At 41.7% G+C, this 24,740-nt stretch overlaps 1 protein-coding gene across 1 annotated transcript in view; it reads right to left on the reverse strand.

Annotated features, from left to right (window-relative positions):
* Positions 1-24,740, reverse strand: part of Oca2 (OCA2 melanosomal transmembrane protein) — a 282,759-nt gene that overhangs the window by 124,217 nt on the left and 133,802 nt on the right. The gene's annotated exons all lie outside the window — the stretch shown is intronic.

Here is a 24,740-nt window from a genome sequence, read left to right on the forward strand (position 1 = left end):
TCTTTTCAAGTGAGCTGAATTTCCAATGTATTTTAAAAGTTTGATTTTTTTAATGAAGTTGTTACAACCCTTAAAGCACATGGCCATTTTCACAGCATGAGGAATGAGTCTTCATGAGAGTCTGTTTCTGGTGGAAATAGAAGAGTAAAATAAGATGACAGAAGCTCAAGAGATTGTGCTCAGACCATAGCACCATCTGAAACAGAAGACACAACACTGGGACAGGGCAGCAACCCAGATGCCCACTACATCTTCATTGTGTGACATTTCCACTGGAATTTCACTGAAGATTGATATTGAAATGTCAACTTGAATGTGTAAATTTAAGTTACATAATTCTGATCTATATGTATATCTTTCAGTTGGACTTTGTTTAAAATTGGTAGAGCTGGAACCTCAAACAAAGCTCTCAATCACCTTAGTTTTAATATTAGCTAGATCAGGATAATCTACCCATATCAGGGCTGGCCATTTCCTATGCTACCAACATTTGGAGCCTGTCACCTTCATCATCACCTTGATGGGATTTAGAGTCACCTCAGTGACATGCCCCCAGGGATGTCTGTGAGGGTATTCCAAACAGATATAATTTAGGATGGAAAACTGATGGGGTCTCAGACAGAATAAAAAATGAAAAAGAGAAAGCAAGTCAAGTAGCAGTATTCATCTCTGTCAGCTTCCTGATTGTGGACACAATGTGACCACCCCTCTCATGTTTCTGCCACCACATCTATAGGCATTACTGCCATGTTCTCCATGACAAGACCTTCAAATTATGGGACAAACAAACCCATCCTCCTTGAAGTTGTTTTTGCCAAGCATTTTGTTATAGCAATGAGAAAAATAATACAGAAGATTGGTACTGGGGTTAGGGCTGTTGTGGGTATTATTATATTTATTATTTCTGTAACAACAAATGGAAAAAGCAAGTAAAAGGAGGGAGATGGTTTGGGCCTAGAATTTGAGGGTCTAGTCCATCATGGCAGGGAAAGGATGGCAATAGGAGCATGAAGAAATTGGTCACACTGTATCCACTCTCAGGAAGCAGAGACAGATGAATGTCAATGCTTCACTCTGTTTCATCTTTAACAATAATGTAGGATCTCAGTGCATGCAATGGTAACATCCACATTTAGGGCAGGTCTTTCTTCTTCAGTTAAACTGTTCTGAAAACACTATCATAGCCATAGTGTTTCTAAATACAGTCAGGTTGACAATGAACCTGACCATGTGGTACTTAGGCATTTGCAATTGGCTTGGGGAAGAATTTGGAAGACTTTAGAGCTGAAGCCACAGAAGCTTAGAATGCTGTATGCACAGATGGGCCATTCTAGTGTATGTGTGGAAGACCATGATGCCAAAGGCAATGGGTATTGGAAATTGTGTCCATGAGGTTCCAGAGGGAACAAGACTCTACCACAAAATGGTCTATGGGCCATTCATGTTACACTGTGGCAAGAATTCTGGCTGTTTTCAGCCTATATCCTGAAAATTTGAGTGAAGCTAAACTAAACTGTAAGGCATTCAGTTGTTTGTCGGAGAAATTTCAAGAGAGAAACACACCCAGGCCTTGGTATGGTTCACACTTACTGCTCTTGGTCAGATCTACAGTGAGAGAACAGAAATACGTGAAAACGATGCAGTTTGATGAGGAAATGAGTCTAAGGATATTTATAGTTGCAGAAAATATGGGTACAGAAAAAGTGGCTGTAATGGTGAAGGAGATGAGAGAGTAGCATTAAAGAGAACCCTTTCCCACCACATAGGGACAATAGGGGTGGCTCTGAAGGGACCAGTTCCCCATTTCAGCAGCCAAAACAGCCTAGCATGTGCTTGCCTGACCTTCACTTGGTCACTAGGAGGTCAGATGCTTGCCTCGTGGCAAGGAACCAATCAGAAGTTAGCTGGTAGTGCTATGCTTTACGACTCTGGGTGTGCTTTATGGACAAGTGCACAGCAATGAGGCACAGAGCATAGAAATCACCCTGGGAGGGCCTATGGGCCATAACCACCAGTTGACCAATCAACACAGGGCAGGCCCTCCAAGCCTGGAGGCACACCAATCCTGAGCCTGTGCGTACCCCTAGACACTCCCCTTACGCTGCCCTATAAGATCTCTATGTTGTGGCTTCGCACCATCTTTCCTAGCCATCCGCCATGGTGGATGGATGAAATGCCCAAGCTAACATGGGGTTAGCTAGTTAAACAACTGCAATAAAACCTCCTGCTGTTTGCATCAAGTTTTCACCTCCGCCTGGTGATTGGGGTCATTGAGGTCCTGGACTGAGATCCTGGGGGCCTGAGCCTCCAGGATCTTTCAGCTCCAACTTAAAAACTTGCAAATGCATTTGAAGGAAGAGATTCTGTCTTTAAAATGCCACTAAATGTTTGTCCTTTTTCAAAAACAACCATCTAGTGAATTAATTTCCCAAGTTTAACCATCGAGGTACAGAGAGGCTACTACAATAGAGTCAGGTTGCCAAAGAATACTTTAAGTCAGCAGCAAAAATTAACAGTGTGACCCACATAGTCCTTGTTTTACAAGAATGCAAAATTCAAGAGATATATAGTTGTGGAGGCTTCCACCAAGGTGCCGAAAATATGCTTAGGCCAGGCATTGTGGATGAGGGTAAGATTCCTGCAAGAAGGCCTTGAAGAGTCACTAGTGAAGCTATGAAAGCAAAGACTAAATTATAATGGAGACCCACAGATACTGGGAGAACCAGAACCATGGATGTCTGCCAAGGAAAGCTGTGGGCACAGAGAGAAGCCAGCTCATTAGATAAGTGATGTGTGCTACAGGAGGGAGAACTGCAGAGGCAGAGCTACCTGAGATGGTTGGAGCCCAAATGATTCCATCATAAGGCCCAAATGCCAGACATGGAAGTGCAGAGTGTGATTCTTTCTTCCATTCTGGAATGGGAGTGTTTACTCTGTGTCTCTGAATACTGGAAGTATATAGCTTGTTACTTTTAATGTTGTTCTTGGTTGACTTTGTAAGAGCTCATAGCTAAGACCTGGTCTGTGTCTCACTGGAAATTCTGCACTTAGACATTTGAACAATGTTAGAGCTGTTAAGACAAGGTAGGTTCTTAGAGATGGACTAAATAGATTGTGTATTATGAGATGAGCATGAAAATAGGAGACAAAGGTAAAATATTAAAACTTGAAGTATTGTATTTGGGCATCAAGTTGACAAGGGTTATGATAACTAATCTTCACTGTCAGCTTGGATGGATTGAGATGTGGAAGTCAAATCTCTGGATAGGTGTTGCTGAGTGTTTTCTTTGTCCCACCAGCCTGGTCCCACAGCTGCCCTACTCAGCCCCAAAGAAAAACACGGAGGCTATATAAATTATGAAACTGTTCAGCAGGTGACTAGGGTTTCTTATTGGCTAGCTCTGTCTTAATTATTAACCCATTTCTATTAATCTAAGTTTTTCCCCATGGTCTTATCTTACTGGGGAAGGGTCCAGACCTCTAACTCCTTTGGCAGCTCACATGGTGACTGCTAAGCATCTCCACAGAGAGGAGAGAAATTTCCTGTTTGTCCCTGCTTATATCCTGATTCTGCCAGGCTACATCACTTCCAGTCTGGCCAACCAGCCAATCATTATTATATTCATTAACCAATAAGAGAAACATATATACAGAAGAACATTCCCCTTGAGATAGGCTTGAAGAAGGTATGCTCAAAGAGATGGAAAAAACAACTCTGAATAGGAGAGCTTACCCTCCTATTGATTAGGTTCCTCACTGAATAAAAAGGAGGAAGTATCAGCACCCATCTTTCTCTGCTTCTTCTCTGTGTACCATGTGACCAGCCTTACACTTCTGTCATCAAGCTACAATCACCTGTTGCCACAATTGAGCTGACAGGATAAATGTTACTTTTAAACTGTGACCCAAATAGACCATTCCTTCTGTAGGTTGAGTTTCTGACATATTCTGTCACTGTGAGAAAAACCACTGATACAGAGCCAGGTCATTCCTTGCTTGCTGTGGGGTGGACCTGCCCATTGTAAGGTGTTGTGCTGTGTCCTCAGCCTCTGCACAGTGGGTGATAGTAATGCTTCTACTATTGCCATGTGAATCCAAAAATGTCTCTAAACAAAGACTGAGTCTCATAGGAGAGTAAGATAAATCCCTTTACTAGCCAGTAATCTAACATAACCCAAGTTTAATTAAACAGTAAGGAACATTTAAAAACTTAAATGCAGCTAAACCTTTGGTCCAACTTAAGTTAAAATTTTCTGCCAGAGAGAGGGAGGAGTGATGAGCAAAGGGGTCAAGACCAGGCTGGCTGAAGAAACACACAGAAACAATCTGGGGTTGCTCATGAACCCCAGATTGATAGCTGGGAAACCAGCTCCCCTGTTCCAGATCCCCTGAAGGAGGAAGTCATTTTGGAGGTCTGGGCAATCTATGGAGTCACTGGTAGTGGATCAGTATTTACCCCTAGTACACAAAAGAACTTTGGGAGCCCATTCCACATAGAGGGATACTCTCTCAGCCTAGACAAACTGGGTATGGTCTAGGCTGAGAGAGTATCCAAATTATATGACAGACTTTGAAAATCGCCCATGGAAGGCCTCACCCTCCCTGGGGAGCAGAAAGGGTTTGTTATAGGGCATCTGTGGGGGACAGGAAAGGAGGGGAGGGAGAGGGAACTGAGATTGGCATGTAAAAGAAGCTTGTTTCTAATTTAAATTAAAAAAATTTCTGCCAGATGATATATAAAGATGATCTTTTTTAAAGATTTTATTTATTTATTATGTATACAGCATTCTGCTTCCATGTATATCTGCACACCAGAAGAAGGCACCAGATCTCATAACGGATGGTTGTGAGCCACCATGTGGTTGCTGGGAATTGAACTCAGGACCTTTGGAAGAGCAGTCGGTGCTCTTAACCTCTGAGCCATCTCTCCAGCCCAAAGATGATCTTATGTATATATTTCTCTACAGTATGCTGAGTCCATCTTATGTGTATATGGATCTGCCTAATGCTACATAAAATCTCAAACCTATGCATGCAGTATGAAAAGATAAAATAATATCTTCAACAGACTTGAGCATTCCACCAAATAACTCATTTCAAAATATCTGATCTCATAATTAAAGAAAAATCAAATTATAAGGAATAAACAAATGTTGTGTATTATGATATAAAGTGGTAAATTAAATATGTACTGACTCCATCTATCATGGAATCACTACATATTGGCACTTCAAAAATAAAAGTTTGTGTGTGCTTGAAGACTATGCACATCACTCATCTCCATCGATGATACACAACAGAGCAAAGGGAGAACTATAAATCACAGCACCACACAGGACACAGCAGCTGTGCCCAGAGATAAGCCAGCACAATAACTCATTGCTGCCATATTCAGAACAATGGGCAGCAGCATGCAGGCTCTTCTGCATCCAAACCAAAAGACCCTGGATGCAACACTCTTTAGCACATGGGTGAATTAGTAAGCAGTGTAAATTTTCTGCATGCATACACTACCCATAGCTAAGAAGGAGCTGAGACTCTTGAGTGGCAAAAACATAAAACTGCCTGGCAGCTTGAGGCAGAACAGCCACTGAAGTCTGGAAGTGTGAGCAGCAGTGATACTGGAGACTAGAACAAGTCACACTGAGAGAGATTGATGTAGTCTCTCCTGAATCCCAAGATTAAAATCAGTAATGAGGTTATAGTCTAGGACCATCAAGGACAAAAGATGGTAATTGACATGGATAAAAGTAGAAACAACCAAAATAGGAAAGAAGTAACATTTTACAAGTGAGAATTCATAGACAGGAGATACGAAAAGAATTTTGCTTAAGGAATCTAAGAGTTGAAGTGTATTAAAATGTCAATCATAATTGACCCTTTATGAATAAAAGATGGAAGCTGTCTCTAAATCACATGATAGTATTGAAAATATCAAGTGTGTCACTGTGGGAGAGCAAATTACAATTTTAAATAACAATCAAGCCAAATAAGTCAAAAAGAAAATTGCAAACAAAGACATAGGGCAAATAAAATTACAGATTTAAAGCCAAGTGCTTCAGCAGCAGCATTGCATATATACAGTGTTTTCAGCCAGCTGTGGGAGTGCAAGCATTCAGATAATCCCAGCCCTTGCGAGTCTAAGGCCCAAAGATGACGTGAAGAGCAGCCTAGGGCTACATAATAAGTCTGAAGCCAGTCTTGGCTACTTAGAGTGATCTCGTCTTAAAATAATAAGAAAATAGGTAAGGCAATAAAATAAAATGGTAAAGTAAAATAAAATAAAAGCCTTAAATGTTGAAGGTTGTCACACTGGATTAAAATCCAAACATATAAAATTTGCTAAAGACACCCAAAACTAAATGAGCAGAAGAAATGCATGTACCAAGACTATATTAACAAAAGCTTCATGCTTCTCTTTCTTACTTTTAAAAAGCAAGCAATTCTACATTATACATAACTGATAACATAGACTCAAAAGTAAATGAAGTATAAACAACTAGAAGGACAAGTCCAAGTAGACAAACCCAACTCATTATTCAAAACTGACTCAGTAATGTAAGTCAAGAAGCACAATGTAAATAAAAATAATTTGAGTAAATAAGAACATAAGGGCTGGCAAAATAGCTCAGTGGCTGTTAAAGGCACTTCACACCAACACTAACAACCTGAGCTTGATTCCAAGTACCCAGGCAATGAAAGGACCTCCACATGTTCAGTATGTCTCTGAATACAAACATAACTTCTCCAGAATGCTACCATGATTAGCGTGCCCAGGAAAGCCTGAAGGATGCTACCAAGATGAGCTGAAAAGAAACTTACAGTCTTAAACATAAATACTGAATGACTTAAAGCATGAAAATGAAAAGGCAAGCATCAAGAAGTTAAAAAAGAACAACAACTTGGGCCTTTAAAAAATAAGAAATAATAATAATAATAAGAGTAGAAATATTAAAATAGCAAACTCATAATTGGCAGTTTTATTAAGACTAACTGCAGGGAAACTAGTAACAGAAATGGAGTTGTGGGAAAAAACCAGAGTGTGCCATCAACAAGAAAAGGGGCATTACTAAAGACAAAGGAGAAATGGGTAGACGTAAATAACTAAACACCCTCCAAAAAGTCATATGGACACCTAATTATTACTGTTGAAGCTTCCTTACACACACACATGCACATGCACAGCTGCACACACACACACACAAACACATACCACACACAGGAGCATGCCCACAATTATAGGAACTACATAATAGGACAATAATGCCCCTACTAGACAACACAGGCTAACAAATAGAAAGCCCAGTGCCAGGAATGGATTTCTTCTTTTGGAATTGTGGGCAGATAAGATCCTAAATATCACCAAACGCTGCAGGCTGTTGCCAATGTGCTTGGTTACCCTGTAGGACTTGACTGTAATACCTTAGCGCTAAAGGGTATAAAGACAACACATTTTTGCATCACTGAACATTACCCAGATTATTATCTGGATATCTCTTCCATACTAGCCAGCTATCATAGTGCTGGAAAGTGTCATGTATCCCACCGAAGGAGAAAAGAAATCATCAATATTACCCAGCAGTGAACCATGCAAGCTACACTGATGATTAGCCTTCAAAACATGCTCTCTGGTGCAGGAGAGACATCTTGGAGTAACCATCATTTTCTGATTGAATGTAAGTCCACTTCACAAGAGGAAACCAATACCAGACACAATTACTGAGCTAAGAACCTGTGGCTAAACAGATCATAAGACCTAGGGGAAGAACCTACTATTATTATTCTGCTAAATAAATATAATATTCAATATGATCCTAATGAGGAATTGCTATACCCATAGTTTAATGATTCACTCAACCCTCTTCAGAGAAGCTTCTATTTGCAGTACATAGTGGTCAACACAAAGACCCAAAACTGGCCAAGGTGCCGAGAAGAGCCTGCAGAATGCTCAGTCTCAAATGTAACATCTGTAATACACCCCTTGTTCCCAAGGCTCAGGACAGTGAAAGGGGGGATGTAAACGTTGTAAAAGTCCAGACAGTAAATGAATATAGGGAAACAATGTCCTCTGAACACAGAGAGCAGTTATGGCAGAATGCATAAGACCTTTGCAAGACCAAACCAGGCTAAATCATGGGGAGAAATCCCCGAGTGAAATCATGAGTGAACATGTATTGTTGACATGGGCATGGGCATATCCAGGACACCAATGCCCAAACCCCATGTGAGTATCAGACCCTGGCCCATATGAAATTCAGAATAATGGCAAATTCTTCCTCAGATCAAAGTGCAAATATTGATAGTGTGTGCAGAAAATATCCCACCATAGCTTTCTCCCCAAGATGTTTACAGCCTGAAGAGTGCTTCCCTATAGAAACTATTCTTACCAGGATTAGCTAAGCTTATGTCCTTGATCAACTGTATGCCATGACCTGCCAAGCCTGCCTATTCAATTCTGCAATGTACTGAAGCTTCTGGAGTGCTGTGGTTTCCCTATCATAGAGCCCAGTCAACCCCGACCCAGGTTTTCTATGTATTTTTTTCTATTCCCTCACTGCCCCAGTCAGGTCCAATCCCTGGAGCCATGCAAGGACTCAACATCCCAGCATGAAGAGCAGAAGTGGACATGAAGTCCCCCTTCTACCCGAGGAGCTACTGGCAATTGGTAGCCTCTGGGATAGAGCCAGTGTTTTCTAAGAGAGTTAGTTACCACTAGTAAATTGACTATGCCACAGGTAAAGGCCACACGTCCATGAACATCACAGCAGCACAAATAGGACTTGATGAAGGAAGAAAATAAAAGAGGACACACAGAGTTGAATAGCTAAAGAAGTGGGGAGTAAATCTGGGAGGAGTTGAGGGAGAGGGTAAATATGGACAAAATTTATTGTACTAAATTCTCAAAGAATGATTTATTTAAGATAAACAAGTGAAACTGTGGAAACAAAACCAGATATGGTGTAAAGATAAGAAAGCAAAAGAAAACTCTAGCTTTCTTTTTGTTTTCATTCAAATAACCAAGTGGAGACTTCAACCTTTACCTTCCTGTCTTTCTGCCCTTTGCTTCTGTGCATTGCTGTGACACAGCAACTGCACTATGCAGAGAACATAGTGTGGCCTGATGGAGAAAGGTGGCACCCTTGTACATTTCCCAGCCTCAGGCTAACTTATTGTTGTTATCTACAGCAAATGTGTCATTGTCTCTAGGATTTTCAAAATTCCCTGTCTCCTTCATCCAGCAGCTGGTGGAAGTAGAAGCAGACACCCACAACTAATCACCGAACTGAACTGGAACCCAGATGCAGAGAAGGACGAGTGAAGAACTCAGGGGTCCAGACCAGGCTGGTGAAACCCACAGAAACAGCTGACCTCAACATCGGGGAACTCTTGTTCCCCAGTCTGACAGCTGGAATACCACCATGGTACTGATCCAGACCCCAGGAACATGGGTTTCTGTGAGGAAACCTCAGAAATCTACGGGACCTCCTGTAGAAGTTCAGTACTTATCCCTAGCATAGGTGTGGACTTTGGGAGCTCATTCCACATAGAGGGATACTCCCTGAGCCAAGATACACAGAGGTGTGCCTAGGCCCTATTCCAAAGGATAGAATAGACTCTGATGACACCCTATGGAAGACCTCACCATCCAGGGGGAGGAGAAAGGATATGTGATAGATAGGGTTTTACTGGGGGTGGGAGGTAGGGGGTAGGGGAGGATGGGTGGGAGAAGGGAACTGGGATTGTCATGTAAATCAATCCTGTTCCTAATTCAAATTTTAAAAAGTTGAAAAAAAATGTCCTGTCTCGACATTAGGTTTTGTGGTTTGCCAAAAGTTTGGGGTATTTTTTGGGGGGGGGATTGTTGTTGTTATTTTTGGTTTGGTTTGGTTTTTTTTCATGACTTTGATTTGAATGCTTTTTACCATCTATTGAAATGATCATATGGGCTTTTCCCCAATAATGTTAGTACAAAGAATGGATTACTTGTTTTTAGGATGTTAAATCAACACTGTGTTACTGAAGTAAAACTGTCTTGGTTGGGTTGCCCTTTTCTTGCACTGTGGCATCCAGTTAATATCTTGTTAAAGATTTTTAGATCTGTGTTCATGAAGTCTGTTGCTCTGGGTTTCTTTCTCCCATAATGCCTTATGTCCAAGGAGTTACCAAATGAGCTGTTTCTTGAAATGGAATCATGGGATTAGAGTCAGTTCTTACTTAAGTCTGGGAAAATTCTATAGAGAAGTCAGCTGTGTCTGAACTTTTCCAGAGAGAAACATTTGCATTATTAATTCAGTTTCTTTGATTGGTATAATAGTATTCAGAATTTCTATTACAACTTAAGCCAGTTAGGATGTTCTATTTCAAGACAGTATTTCATTTCATGTAAATTGATGAATTGATTGTTATAAATTTATTAATATATTCTCGTTGTTACTTTAAAGTCTGTAGTGTCTGGATTATAACTCCATTTTCTTGTTGATATTGGCAGTATGTGTCCTCTGATTTCTTTGCAAAGGATTAGCTTTCTATCTAATGCTCTGTACATTCTTCTTCCTTTTTTGTTGATGCTAATCTTCTCTTTGTTAGTTTTTTCTGTTTAGTTGTCTTTGCTCTTTTCTCAGTAGTGTTTTCTTGTTTCATGTATTTCATCTACAATTTCCTCTTTCAACTAGTTTTTGCTGAAGTGGTTCAAATTCATATTTTTTTTCTCCAGCTCTGGGTCTGTCTCCCATGTGTATCATTCTGTGGCTTGAGTTTCAGTTCAGCTGTCCAAACTGGTTGGCTGGCACACATACAGCATCCCTGAGCTGGCCATCCACCTGTGTGGAAGGTTCTGTTCAACTGGATTGGGATAGCCCCACATATCCAGGAACTGACTGGGACTTGTGCAAAGCCTGCACAGAACTGATTGAGTCCTCTGGCTCTCCTGAAATCCTCTGCCCATCCACTGGCGCCATTGTCTGATTCTGTCCAGATGGACTGCTGACAATCAATGTCACCATGATACTCCATGACAGAGGCCTGTCCTGGAGGAATAAAGGAGATGAAAAGGAAGGGAGAACCACCCATGAGAGGGCCAGTCAGCCTTCCAATCCCCTTCAACACCCACCTGGTTTTGTTCATTGTTCAAAGTCCATGCTCTGTTGCCTTTTCTGTTTTGTCCGGATTTCAGTTATCATCAGAGGGAAGACTGGATGTTAGTGGTCTACAGCTGTCAAGCAGAATTGGAGTTGGACATTCTTGTTTCTTGTGAAATACAGGTAACCTAATAACAATGCAGGTCTACCCTTAGAAATAGAATGAATACTCTTTTCCTTTGCCCATATTCTCCTTTTCACTGACTGATACACATTTAATGAACACCCAAAGAGTGGGTGAGAACAGAGGCAGGGTCTCAGGCTACCTGGAACCCTCTACAAAGCTAAAGGCACCAGCAAGAGTCACACAGCCACTCCAGAAGGACAAGAAAGGGGGCTGTCAGCCTGATTGCTCTCAGAGGCTGTGCTGAGGTAAAAAGCAACCCAATGCTGACATTCAAGAAGTCAAACAGAAAGCAGTGTGTCTTTGTGCTTTCTTTTCTACTTTTTTCCCTTTGCTGATTTTTTTCTTCATAGTTCTTCCCTTATTTTAAAATCTGACCTGAGAAAAACAGTCCAAATCCCAATCACTCAAACATAAAACATTCTTGCATGTTTAACAGCTGATACATTTATTTATTTTTACAAACTTTCTGAATACATTATAATTACAATCGTTTTAAATAAACTTGAATTAGACTGCTATTTTGGGGGTAATATCACAGCAAGCTTATAAAAAAAGGAAGCTGATAAAGAGCTCATTGTAAGTCATCTCTGCCACAAAATTTAAAAATAAAGCTGTCTGTATATTAATTTTCCCCAGAATTTTGCATGTATCTTCTCATGAAGATCACTGATGATATTTCTTGCAAAACAGCACATTTTTAAGACTGAGGCTCAATAGAGAACAACAGCCAAGCATCTCAATGTTCCTGTGTCTGCAAGAAAGCTGGGAGGCCACTGTCAGAGTCTAAAGCGTGTCTCCTGTGACACTCCTTCATACCAGAATCAGGGAGCCTTTGGAGCCATCTGTATTTAATAGCTAATCCTGCTTATTTTACATCTCATAAAAGAAAAACATGGAGTAACAAGGACGAAAAGCAAAAAGGAGTAAAATTTAAGGTCTTTTGTATTTTGGTAATAATCTTTTCTTCTTTATTTTTACTCTAGTTTTGATTTGGGGTTTCCCTTTGCTTGGTTTGTCTTTTTTTAATGGTGGTAGATTTTTGTTTGTTTGTTTTTGTTATTATTTGTTATTTCCCCAAAAGGTAGGGGAAAAAATCATTGGTGTGACAGTAACCTTGGAGACCACTGAGGCTTTAGACCTGGCCTCTCATTTCCCTGGTTCCACTGGACAAGGAAACATCAGCTTTGCTACTCATTACAATTTAAGTTACTGTGTGAGTAGATGGACTTATCTAGGCTTTGCTGAGTCCAGTAAGACAGTGACTTCATCCTGGTCAGGATATCAGAAGCTAAGTGTTTATGTCTGGCTCTGGCTAGAGATGGTAGTGTAAGCTACATGAAACCTTCCAAACTGTTATTCCCTCCTTTTAAGAGTTAATCCAGCTGGGCAGGAGTTCCAGCCACCACACACACACTGTTCTCTTGAAACCTTGCTAAAGAGAAGGGATGAGTGGTTAGCCTATTCATGAAACTACCCAGAGTCCCTTCCTCAAAGCTCATTCACAGTGCTCCTATCATGTAGTGCTGCAACCTGCCAGTTTCCTGGGTAAGTCAGCAAAGTGCAATATTGCCTTTTTTCCTCTACTTTCTTCCTTTACACAGTGGCCAAAGTCTTGGCACACTTTCCAGGAACTCTGGATCTTCTCCCTCAATTTCTCCAAAGCTACCCAATGTCCTCTCTTCTGCCATGCAGCTTCTTGCCTGTCATGTGACTGCCTAAAAATAACATGCCTTTCTCTTGTCCTCTTCTTTCTCCCAGCAGCCACCACAGTGGCTAATTGAAATGTAATAAAAAATTGTCCTTCCTACCCATTTTAAAATTATTCTATTAACTGAACTAAGAAGCCAAAAGAGGGAACTTCAGATTTCCCAGTAACGGGTATTTCTGCCCTTGTAAACCGAATGTGCAGGGACCTTCTCTGCCCATGGAGAGCCATGTGCTCTCACCAACACCCCACTGCAATTAATCTTCAGTGAATGACTATTCTGTTACTATGTGTAATCACTATGTAAAGCTTCTCAATACATTTAATAACATAAGAATTACCGAGGAGCTGGGCGTTGGTGGCCCATGCCTTTAGTCCCAGCACTCAGAAGGCAGAGTGGGTGGATCTCTGTGAGTTCGAGACCAACCTGGTCTACAAGAGCTAGTTCCAGGACAGCCTCTAAAAGCCACAGAGAAACCCTGTCTCGGAAAAAAAAAAAAAAGAATTACCGAGCTTTTATGCTATGAGTCCTATGGTTTATGAATAAAAGTAACTTTATTTAAACAAGTTTATACATACACACTCAGGCACACCCATGTACACTGCACAAATACTAGAGAGCCATGAAAAACCTAAAAAGGTCACAGCAGAGGCTACTGTGGAATTTGGCATAACTTATCAACTATTAATACAATTATTACATTCAACCCATAAATTAGAACCCTTATGTGGCCTACTATTTGTATGATAACCAATTTCAAAGGCAAAGAACACAGAACTGCACCCAGAACCCATCCTCTAGGAAACAGGCCATCATCAACACTTTCAAACAGTGGCAGGAGATAACATTATTTTTTTCCTTTCTTCTCCATTTGAAACTGTGATTAAAATAAATAAATAAAAACCTTCTGACAAGAAGCTTTCTCTCTAAGAGCCACTCTCCACACAACAAGTGACTCTTACACCACTGGGTTAATAAGAAGAAGCTGGATTAATAAGAATATGTGTTTTATAATTACATGGTCATCATAACTCTGCATCTCATATAGCTCAGTATCCTCCATGTCTTTCTTTGTGAATATCTATTGAGTGCTTCCTATGTGACTATGTGACTGTGACTTGCACTCTGAGCAGTGCTGGGGTTCAACAGTGGCACCCTTACTGTTTTTCTAGAGCTTAAATTCTGGTGAAGGCCAATACATAGAATTCTGTGCATCTACATGCACACACGTATGTATTAGAGCATCATTATCGTGTAGAACACACAGTAAGCTTCTGGAAGATAACAGAGCTCAGGTGAAGCTAGCAGGAAGTCACAGAGCTCTTTCTATGGGGTGATGAGGGAGGGCCTCCCTCAGGATGACTATGGAGCAGATGTTTGAGGGCACACTAGCCACTAGCTTACTTAGGGAGAGCCTCCCATTTAGAGGTGACAGTACAAATGCACAATTAGCCAGTAAGAAGCCACTGTGTGGAGTGGGAGTGATATCTGGAGCTGCAGCTAGTTTGTGTGCAGCTGAGACTCCAAATACAGCTAGACTCCAAAAACAGCTAGAACAATGTGCTACTGTCGGAGATACAAAATGCTATTATTCTTCCCCCACCCCCACCCCCACTCCCACCCAAAATGCCAGAAAAATGGATGGTGCTCATGGCAATAAAGAGGGACTTCTGCTGCTTAGATGTCTTCCCCTCGAAAAAGTAAGGGTTAACTTTTTAATATCCTAGACAAAAGGGTAAACTCAGGGCTCTCAAACCCAATTACCCTACTGACTCTCCATCAAGCCTGTGACAGCTGATCACGCTCATGTCATCTTAGGGTTTCCAGATAAAGATTAATTTAGATACATTTGTGTAAATTTTTAAAGGTTTTGTTTAAACATTAATTGTTTAATACACATTGTTTAATATGTATGTGTCTGTAGGAGCCACTGTGCCAAAGTAGAGGGCAGATGACAATCATCGGGAGCCCATTCTCTCCTTTTTGCTGTGGATCCCAAGAATAAAACTAAGATCCTCCCACTTGGTGGCAGATGCTTTACCCACTGAGTCTGTTTCCTAGCCCTGTGTCTGAAAATTAGCTACTGAAAAAGAGAATACAAATAGTAGATATAGTCTCCAGAGACTAGGAAAATAGATGCGAAGAAATTTTACTGATGTCTTACTTAGATAGGTGTATAAGGAAATAAAATGTCCAAGTAAAACATCAAATGACACAGAGAAAAAGAAAAATAGCAAATGGATAACTTCAGGGAACTTGCAGTCCAGACCAAAGTCCAAAACCCCTTTCTCCTACATTACTATTATGTGCAACACCAACTCTGAGAAGTAGCAAGAGGCAACTGAAGGAGACCTCTGAAAGGGGAAAGGAATTGAAGCTGGTTTGGGATGCCAGGATAGATGAGGAGCACAATTGAAAAATGTCTGCCAAACCAGCATTTCACAACCAGTTTTGAGATGAGAAGGAATCCCATGACACATTACACCCAGAGTCTTAGTTCTCTTAGATGCAAGGCCTGGGAGTAGAAATTATAGGATAGATAGATAGATAGATAGATAGATAGATAGATAGATAGATAGATAGATAGATAGATAGATAGATAGATAGATAGTATATATACACACACACTCCTAGAGCTTTAAATTTTCCTCAGTGTGTAACTGAGACAACCATGGGAAGAACCAGCAATTACACATAGTACACCAGTCCATTCAACATAAACCGCTTAAAGCAGATCTCTAAAAATGGGAGTCATGGGGGAAGAGCTTTGAGGACCAGTGAGATTAATTCCTCTAATCTGGTATTCATTCCATTGGAGTCCGGAAAGGGTAACAAAATAGAATAGAGCTGAAAGAGAATAAGTGTTGGAATTCACCAACTTTGATGAAAAACACAAACTTTAGAGCAGCCAAGCAAACTGAAGGAAAATGGTAACAAAACAATCTAAAGAAATTCACCAAGACACATCCTAAACATGTGAAACTGGACTCGGGACTCTCTTAAAAAGAGCCAGAGTGATGGTAAATATCTCATCAGAAACTGTGAGGACAAAAGAGAAAACTGCAGTATCTCTCAAGTGCAGGAAGAAACGAAGCTCATCCTTCAGGAATGAAGAGGCAGTAAAGACACTGTCACACAAAAAAAACTAAGATCTTATGAGGAGACCTGCCCTTTCTGGCTAACGGAAGTTCTGATGTGTTGAAACATCAGGTACTGCTTGGCCATCTGTAGCTCCAAACACTTATAATCATCACCCAGACAGTAGGAGACAATCTCCATCATCAAAATGGTATCACTGCTCCCTCACAGAAAAAGGAGGCTTTCTGAAACAATCCAACAGCCCTGGTCCCAGACACCCCAGCACTTCAGGAAGATTTGGGATCTATGACAATGAAGGTCTGGCTCATGTAGAAACTATGAAGCTGAAGTGTTGGCTGAGATAAGAGGCGCATGGCATTAGGGAAGAAAGTCTATTGGCAATTCAGACTTGACAGTCACCTGTAGAAGCTGAGCCCAGCTCCCAAGGCTGGAGAGCCTTGGTGCCTCTCCTCCTGCCTCCTTTACTCTCTGTTGCAGTACACATTTGGAGCATCTCCCCCACAGCCCATGTATTGGAAAACAAATCTATATGTTGAATGAACTTGGAGATGAACCTTTGAAATATTTAAGACATGATGAGATCATGAAAGTAGGGCCCTCTTGACGACATCAGCATCATGAAGAAGAGGACAGACTTAAGGCAGCGCATGTGCTCTGTCTTGCTGTGTGGTGCCATCCACCATGTCACAATGTACTAAGAAGTCTCTCACAGATGGCAGGACCGTATTCTTGGGAACTGTGTGCTAAATAAACTTCTGTCCTTTATAAATTATTTTGTTTCAGCTGTTTTGCTATATCAGCAGAAGATGGGGTAGGACAATAAGGACAGTAAAACATTTTCAATTCTGGGTATAACTAAATTGGCATCAATATATTTCTAGTATTTGACGGGATTTATATGACTCTCATACTGGGGACAAGTAACTTTCTCCGGAAGAAAAGGGAAGACCTAAATTTCAACAAGCACAAATGGAGACCTATTCTGGGGTATCTTCTATATGTCTCTCAGTCTTTCCCCCAGTTTAGTTTTGTTCCACCATACACACCACACGACCAACACTGTAAACACTTTCAGGATGATGTGCAGTCATACATAATCATAGGAGCAACATTGAAGGATATGTAGTACTTGGGAACATTTTACTATAAAATCCTATGCAAATATGTTTCTAATTTGGTTTTCAATTACAATATGTGCACAGAATAGGAAATCTATACATCAAAATGTTTTAAAAAATGGCTATTATTCCTTATTTAATTATGGATTTTCTGTTTGGTTATCTGAATTCTCTAATTTGTTTAGGTTAAAATTCTGAAAATCAACTTTTCAAGTTCCTGAGTGTTCTAACAATAAAGGAAAGCCTTTTTTTATAATCACAGTTGCACCACCACCACCACCACCACGGGGTTGGAGCTGACCTGGGCTCAGAACAATATATCCGCTCTGGATAAACAGCCTTGAAGTGAAGTGGCAGATGACATCATAAGTCAGTGGCTATCTGAATCCTGGACTGTAGACCTCAAGGAACAGTGGAATGAAGCTGTTGAGTTCCGCTCTCCTGCAAGGTAAGGGAAGCCAAACCCCCTGGGATGTGGGGCAGACGGTAGGTTCATCCCAGTGAGCCAGAGCAGGTTCTGCAGTGTGCACACCCGGAGCCAAGGAGACTGGTGGGGTCCCAGGGCCATTCTTCCACTGCTTGACCTCCAAGGTTCAGTCTTCAAATGAAAAGATTCCACTAACCATTCCCTGTTGTTTCCCCTCCATCAGAAATCCATTGGTCCTGGAGATGGGTGGCGTTTCTCCTGTTTCAGTTAGGTGGCCTGTTTTAGTGCGGATTGCATAGTGGAAGAAGCCCCCACTGACCTCTTCCAGGAATAGAATATGGGCAAATTGTGAAGTCAGGAAAGAAAAAAAAACCTTTTTTTTTCTGTTTTAGCAAAAAAAAAAAAAAAAAAAAAAAGCAGATTCTGAAGAAAATTAAAGCACATGAAATGCTTCCTTTTATGTGATATAAATGATTTCATAGCTATAGAATGTTAAAGTGTATCACTGATTTGATTCACTCAACATATCATGCTTGGAGAATCTCATTAAATGGAATTTATTCAAACCATAATTATCGGGTGAATAATGTTATTTTGGGGTGCTTTTTTCCCAAATTTAAATAGAAATGAATGGATTTTAAGAAGTTTGGGACCTAGGTCCTCACTTCCCACTGTCTTAGGAAAAGCCTCTAAGGAAATGAAGCCCAACAAAACCCAGCTGTTAGAAGCTGGAAGTGACAAAGAAAGAGGGTGGTTAGACTTCTTCCAGTCATCCTCTGAGTCCTCAATACAGGTGCACCTGGAGCCATCCCTCATCCCTGGGGCACCCAGGTTTCCTCCATCAATTAGCATCTGGAACCAACCCCCATCCCTGGGGTACCCAACACTCAGGGGTCACCTTAGCAGAAGGGCCATTGAGATGGGGATGACTCTGGTGGCTTCTAAACAAGAAGTCAAAAAAGAAAAACAGAAAGCATCTCTACATCAATGGCACACCCAGGGAGAGCCCATGGCAATGACTGCTCTCCTACCTCCCTCTTCTGCACTGTGAAGCCTGACAGGTAAACTGAGTCACAGTGAACTGCTATTGTAACTGCAAGGCAGAATTCTCCATAGATCCTCACTTTTTATAAACACCATGCTTCTCACTGATGGTAAGGGACCACACAGCTACCACCCTGCACCCAAACCCCTGTGTAAGTGCTGAGGTCGTTTAGGAGTCAGTCACTTCTTCCTCCCTTTGTGCATTAGTTGCCCTCTCTTACTCCTCGAATGGCGGCCCCAGGTTCCATGTACTTCCTGACAGGTCCCTTTGTCCTGACTACAAAAGAGCCTGGCTCAGAAAGCTGGGAGACTGAAGCACACAGATTCAGATAATCTCTTGTCCGGTCAGCTCTCTAAGAGGCACTTTCCATTACAGAGAAAATAATCTAAAAAAGAAACAAACAAACCCCCCAGAGGTTCCCCAAGATGTTGGCCCTCCTACCCCATCACTACCATCCAGCCCTTCCCAGAACCAAAAAGGGTGGATGGACAGAGAAGTCCTTGGAGTCCATGTGATGGCTCAGGCAAGCAGGTCATGCCTCTAACTCTGGAAAAAGTGTTTGCCTCTCGCCACTCTGTTCTGCTCTCTTTTTATTCAGAATTAATCTTTAATGTCAACAGAGTGCTTCTTACATACAAGAATGTATCTTCTCATTCAAGAAGGAGTCCACATGAATATTTCATGTACTAGCCCTTGTAAAACTTCTCCTTTCCTCATTAAAACAACATGGAATGCAGAAATTCCTCCACATGGTAGAATTTTGTCTCAACCTTTAACAAGGATAGTCTTTAAAATGATGAGTGTGGGTTGGTGGCCATTAGCAAGAGAAACATTAAAATTTAACATGATACATTCAGACACATTAAAGTTCTCTTCCCCTCTCATTGCTCATCAGTGTGACTCCAAGTCAATGCTCAGCTTCTAAGCCCCAGGAGACATGAAGTCTTGAAGGAGATAAGCCTGTTGGGACAACAGCAAGTGCCAAGGGATCCAAAACTCCCTCTATTGGGAACAGGGTAGGGGGTAGAAATTGAATTGGCTGGGTAGTTTAAAGTAAAGAGACTCCAAAGCAAACTTTCTCTCTTGGATAAACCCAAAAATGTCCTTGAGCCTCTTAGTAGTCAACAAGACTAAGAGTGTTTGGGGATCTGATCGATTACCTGGTTCCTAAATGGTTTTAGGGTTACCTCTTCAAATGGAGAAATGTCGGAGTAGGAAACACTGTCAATGGAAAAAGACACATAACTCCAGTTGGGCCAGGTCACCCTCTTGGCTAAAGGGCCACCCCTGGAAAGGTGGCTCTCCTTAAGCCATGCTAAAGAGCTAAGCAGAATAGTTAGTCCTTTAATGAGATAGTACACTTTTTTCCTTCCCAGAATCACTACCTCTAGTGCAGGAACCTGGCAGGCCACGGGGAAGCACAGCATCTGGGCTGCAGCCTTGTAGCTTTTAAATCTGACCAATTTTCTTGAGAAAGGTTTAACCTTGCCTTCTCTTCTATCTATCTATCTCCTTTCTAAGTGTGCTTTCCACACTAGATATTGACCCCTCAACATTCTGGGCTTCCTTCTCTTTCTCTAGGAAGCCTCTTTCCCTGCCATATGGCAGCTTTCCAGTCTTTTAAACTGTAATAAAGTTGTCCTTGAGGTTCCATTGAGTCCATTCTTAAATTTTTTATCAATTAGACTAAGAACTCCCAATTGTTCCTGTATTGTTACCTCTCAAGCACTGAGCCTTCAAGAAAACAAATGCTGGGCTCTGTGCTGCTCCCGGTGAATGGCAGAGCCTAGTCTGCAGTAACAGGCATGGACCTTGAGGAAGATGGCACAGAAGACAAAGATACAAGCCGGTGCTGATTGGTGCTGTCGGGACAGAGAGGTGGATCCTTTAACCACTGGGATATAAGCCTGAAGAGTCAGCCGAGAAAAGACGTTTCTGCTCTAGATGCAGCCCCACTGTGGTCAGGTCACTTCCGGGAACTCAGCTGTGTTCCCGGAAGTGGTGAGTGGTGAGGACTGAGTGGTGAGAAGGGAGTTACTGAGGCAGCTCAACCAGCAGCTCCAAGAGAAGGCATGGTTCAGTCCCAACTGGGGCTGTTTAGAGGGGGAACACAGGTTGAGGCAGATGAAGACACACAAGAAGTACTCTGCTGATCCCCACTTTTTGGTAAATGATATTCGGATCATTTTTATAATGAATTGCCAACCCCTGCCCACCCAGGGGATGTTTGGGGACAAATCAATATCAAGTCGCAAAGGACAAGGCCTGGAAATCCAGACCCTGACTCCTCCCTCACCTTCTGAGCACTCACCCCCATTCCCAGCCCTTAAGACACCGGCATGCGCTGTCAAATGTCCATTGATCTGACTTGTGACCACCATAGGAGCAGCAGTGTTTGTTGACTGACTTACAGAGGTTTCATTTTATAAAGTGGCAACACAGCAACAGTGTATGCCTACTTTTCTCCAAAAATGTTCTCCCCCAAAGATAAAGCCAAGAAGAGAATAGCAAAGAACTCTTCTGCTATATTTTCAATGTGTCCCTTGATGCTTATGTGCTGAGAGAGTTTAACACCAGACACAGTGGTGGCAGGAGTGGGAGGGCCCTACAGAAGCACTTAGGCCACTGGTACTCCATGCTCAGGGTAAATTAATGTCATTTCAGGGCAGTGGGTTTGTTCCAGCCCTGTTTTCTCCTACATGCCATGCCTAAGTACTGTACAGCAAGGCCAGAAGGCCTTCACCATGCTCACACATACCTATTTTGAACTTTCAGCCTCCAAAACCCTGAACCAAATCAGCTTCCATTCATTATAAATTACTGTCCTCATTCAGTAGCTATTGATAAGAGCAGGGGATAGAAACTGGCTAAGCAGGTTATGGTTAAAAGACTCCAGAGAAGAGTGGTCGATTTTTTGGCTAAAAACCAGGAATGTCCTTGGGGATTTCTCTAGCCTCATCCTATCGCTGGAGGTCAGAAATGTCAGAAGGGTCTATGTCAAAAAGGTCTTTGTTCCAACAGGGCCAGATGTTGTGGAAGCCAGGAAGTGGGTAGGGGACCTAGTTTTTCCTTATCACTTTACCCTAAAGGAGTACCCCTTTCTGCAAACCATGTTGAGGGTGTGAGGCTACCCTAGGCATCTCCTACATCTGGAACACAGCTCACCCCACCTCTCTTAGTCCTCCCACTGCAGCTGTTGTAACTCAACAGTGAGGCTCACTGATGTCCCCCTCCTGGGGCCCTCCTGTTGCACATGAACTCCACTTCTTTCTCTCCTTCAATCTCCCTGTAATAAAATACTTCTCTCTAACTCTTACCCTTTGTAATCCATGAATTTCATTCTTTGATTTTATGAGACAGAACCCAAAAGTCTCTGGCTTCAGGTGGCTTTGATGCCCCTGCCCCTGAACTAAAACAGCAGAGTTAAGAAGGTGTCTATTACATTCAAAGTTACCCCAATATTCCCATATCAATTCACCAAGAGAAAACACAATAAGATGCATGTTTTCCTCATAATTTGAAGCTAGAAAACATCAAAACTATAAAGCAAAGTAGAGACAAGCACTGCTCTCCTATGTCCCCACAACCCTGAAAGAAAATATCTCACCTCCAGCTACAGAAGGAGGTAGAAAGAGTGTAAAGGCAAGGAGGGCTACAGTAGAGAGTAAAGTGCTCTCAAACTCTCCTCTCTGGTCCTCTCCTTTTTGTAGGTACTCTGCACTAACTGTACAGAGCCACGGACTTTGTAATGATTTTGTCATTCAAGTCTGTCACATGCCAAAGCTTTGGTAACTGTGTGCTGCCCTTGTTTGTCCCATACTCCTCTTATTGGCCTCTCCCTTTCCAAATAGTGCCCTTGCCACTTTTGAGACAGTGGGGGGGGGTATGACATTTGGCCCCATTCATTTGATAGACATCTGGACTGATTCCAGAACTGGGATTCTTTGAACAATGCCCCAACAAGCATGGTTACACAATTATCTGGCTACCATGCTAACTTAGGTTCTTTGTGTGCATTCATAAAAGTCCTATGTCTGATTGTCTTAGAGTTTCTATTGCCATGAAGAGACACCATGACCATGGCAACTTTTATAAAGCAAACATTTAACTGAGGTGTCTTGCTTACTGTTTCAGAGGTTCAGTCCATGAACCTCAGGGCGCATGGTGGCATGCAGGCAGATGTGGTGCTAGAGCTGAGAATCCTACATCTTGACTCAGAGGCAACAGGAAGTTACCTCGCTGTCACACTGAGGAAAGCTTCAGAAAAAGAGACCTCAGAGCCTACCCCCACAGTGAAGCACTTCCTCCAACAAGGCCATGCCTTCTAATAGTGCCACTCCCTTTTCAGCCATACTGGGTCAGGAGACAGTTTTACTGGTTTTGTGAGAAACATCCATACTGATTTCTACATTGGCTTGACTGGGATATATTCATTTCAGCAGTATGTAAGTGTTCCTTTTCCCTATGTCTTGCCTGCATGTATTGTTGCGAGTGTGTGTGTGTGTGTGTGTGTGTGTGTGTGTATGATTGTGTATGGATGGTACATGTACAATTGTGTGGCAGAGGACAGACACTACCCACCTGATTTTGATACCTCTCACTGGCCTGAAACACACCTAGTAAGCCAGAGCTGCCTTTCTTTGCCTCCCCAGTGCTATGATTGTAAGTGTGTGTTACCATGTCTAGCTTTTTGTTTTTAATGGGTTCTGAGGACTGAACTTAAGCCCCCATGCTTACAAAACAAGCACTTTACCAACTGCTCTAGTGCCCAGCCTCAAGTTTTTGTTTTCACTCTAGCCATTCTGACTGGAGTGAGATAGAATGCTAATGGAGTATTTGATTTAGATTTCATACTAGCTAGTAGAGTAAAATTTTTTCATGATTTTTTTATCATGTGCCTATTTATTTTGTTTCTCCATTTATTGATTAGCTTATTTGTTTAAGAAGGATCTTACATTTTTTGAGTTCTCTATAGATTTTAGATCTTAATTTTAGAAAGAGAAAGAAAGGGCATGGAGTTGGGTGGGTGGGAAGGTGGAAAGGACCAGGGGGAGTTTGGGGAGACATGATTAGAATATATTGTATGAAATTTCTTTTCACACACACAAAAAAGGCTAAGAGAACAGAAACATTCCTTACATTTCAGAGTCTAAGAAAACATGGAAGGCCAAGCAGAGGTAGAACACGCCTTTAATCCCATCACTCAGGAGGCAGGGGGAGGCAGATGTCTGTGAGTTTGAGGTCAGCCTGGTCTACACAGAGAGTTCCAGGATAGTCAGAGCTACACAGGAAAACCCTGTCTCAAGAAGAAAGAAAGAAAGAAAGAAAGAAAGAAAGAAAGAAAGAAAGAAAGAAAGAAAGAAGGGAGGGAGGAGGGAGAGGAGGGAGGGAGGGAGGGAGGGAGGGAGGGAGGGAGGGAGGGAAAGAAAACATGGAGGACAATTACAGTTGGTCCTGCAAGTAAAAGGTAAAGAGACCCCTCTCTGCTGAGAAGAGGGTGCCCACAAACTGGAACCCTTCAGAAAAGGAAGGTCCAGCAGCATTAAAGGAAATAATCACAAAGTGAAATGTCACACTTATCAGGGCAAACAAAACAGTGATGTACCTCAGGGGTGACTTACAGGATAAAATTTCTCAGAAATAATAAAAAAAACATAATTTTGTCTACTGAAGAAAGGTTTTTAAACAACTGAGAAAATAAATTGTTAAAATAAAGAGCCCAACACACAGTAGAAAAGGGAGCAAGTATATTAAGGAGCCTTGGGGAAGGGAAACTGAATAGAGGAATGGAGTCATTACTGAGCTAGAATATTGGACACATGTTCAAGAAAACTGCCAAGATTTCAAAGAAGTAAATAAAACCATGGTCTTCTGCAAAAACAGAATAACACTGATACTCGATTTTCAAAATTAACAACATAAAACAGGACAGCAGTGAAGCAACCAATAACCAGGCAGAAACTGAGACTATCAAAACAACAGCCCTCAGGGAAACAAATGAAAGCATCTGACCATTTATCTCCCACGAGGCTCTTTCTCTACATAGAGCCAATGGAGCCTGGAACAATTCACCCTAAATT

The sequence above is a fragment of the Cricetulus griseus genome, chromosome 3 (assembly GCF_003668045.3).
Source record: "Cricetulus griseus strain 17A/GY chromosome 3, alternate assembly CriGri-PICRH-1.0, whole genome shotgun sequence".
NCBI classification, from domain to species: Eukaryota; Metazoa; Chordata; class Mammalia; order Rodentia; family Cricetidae; genus Cricetulus; species Cricetulus griseus.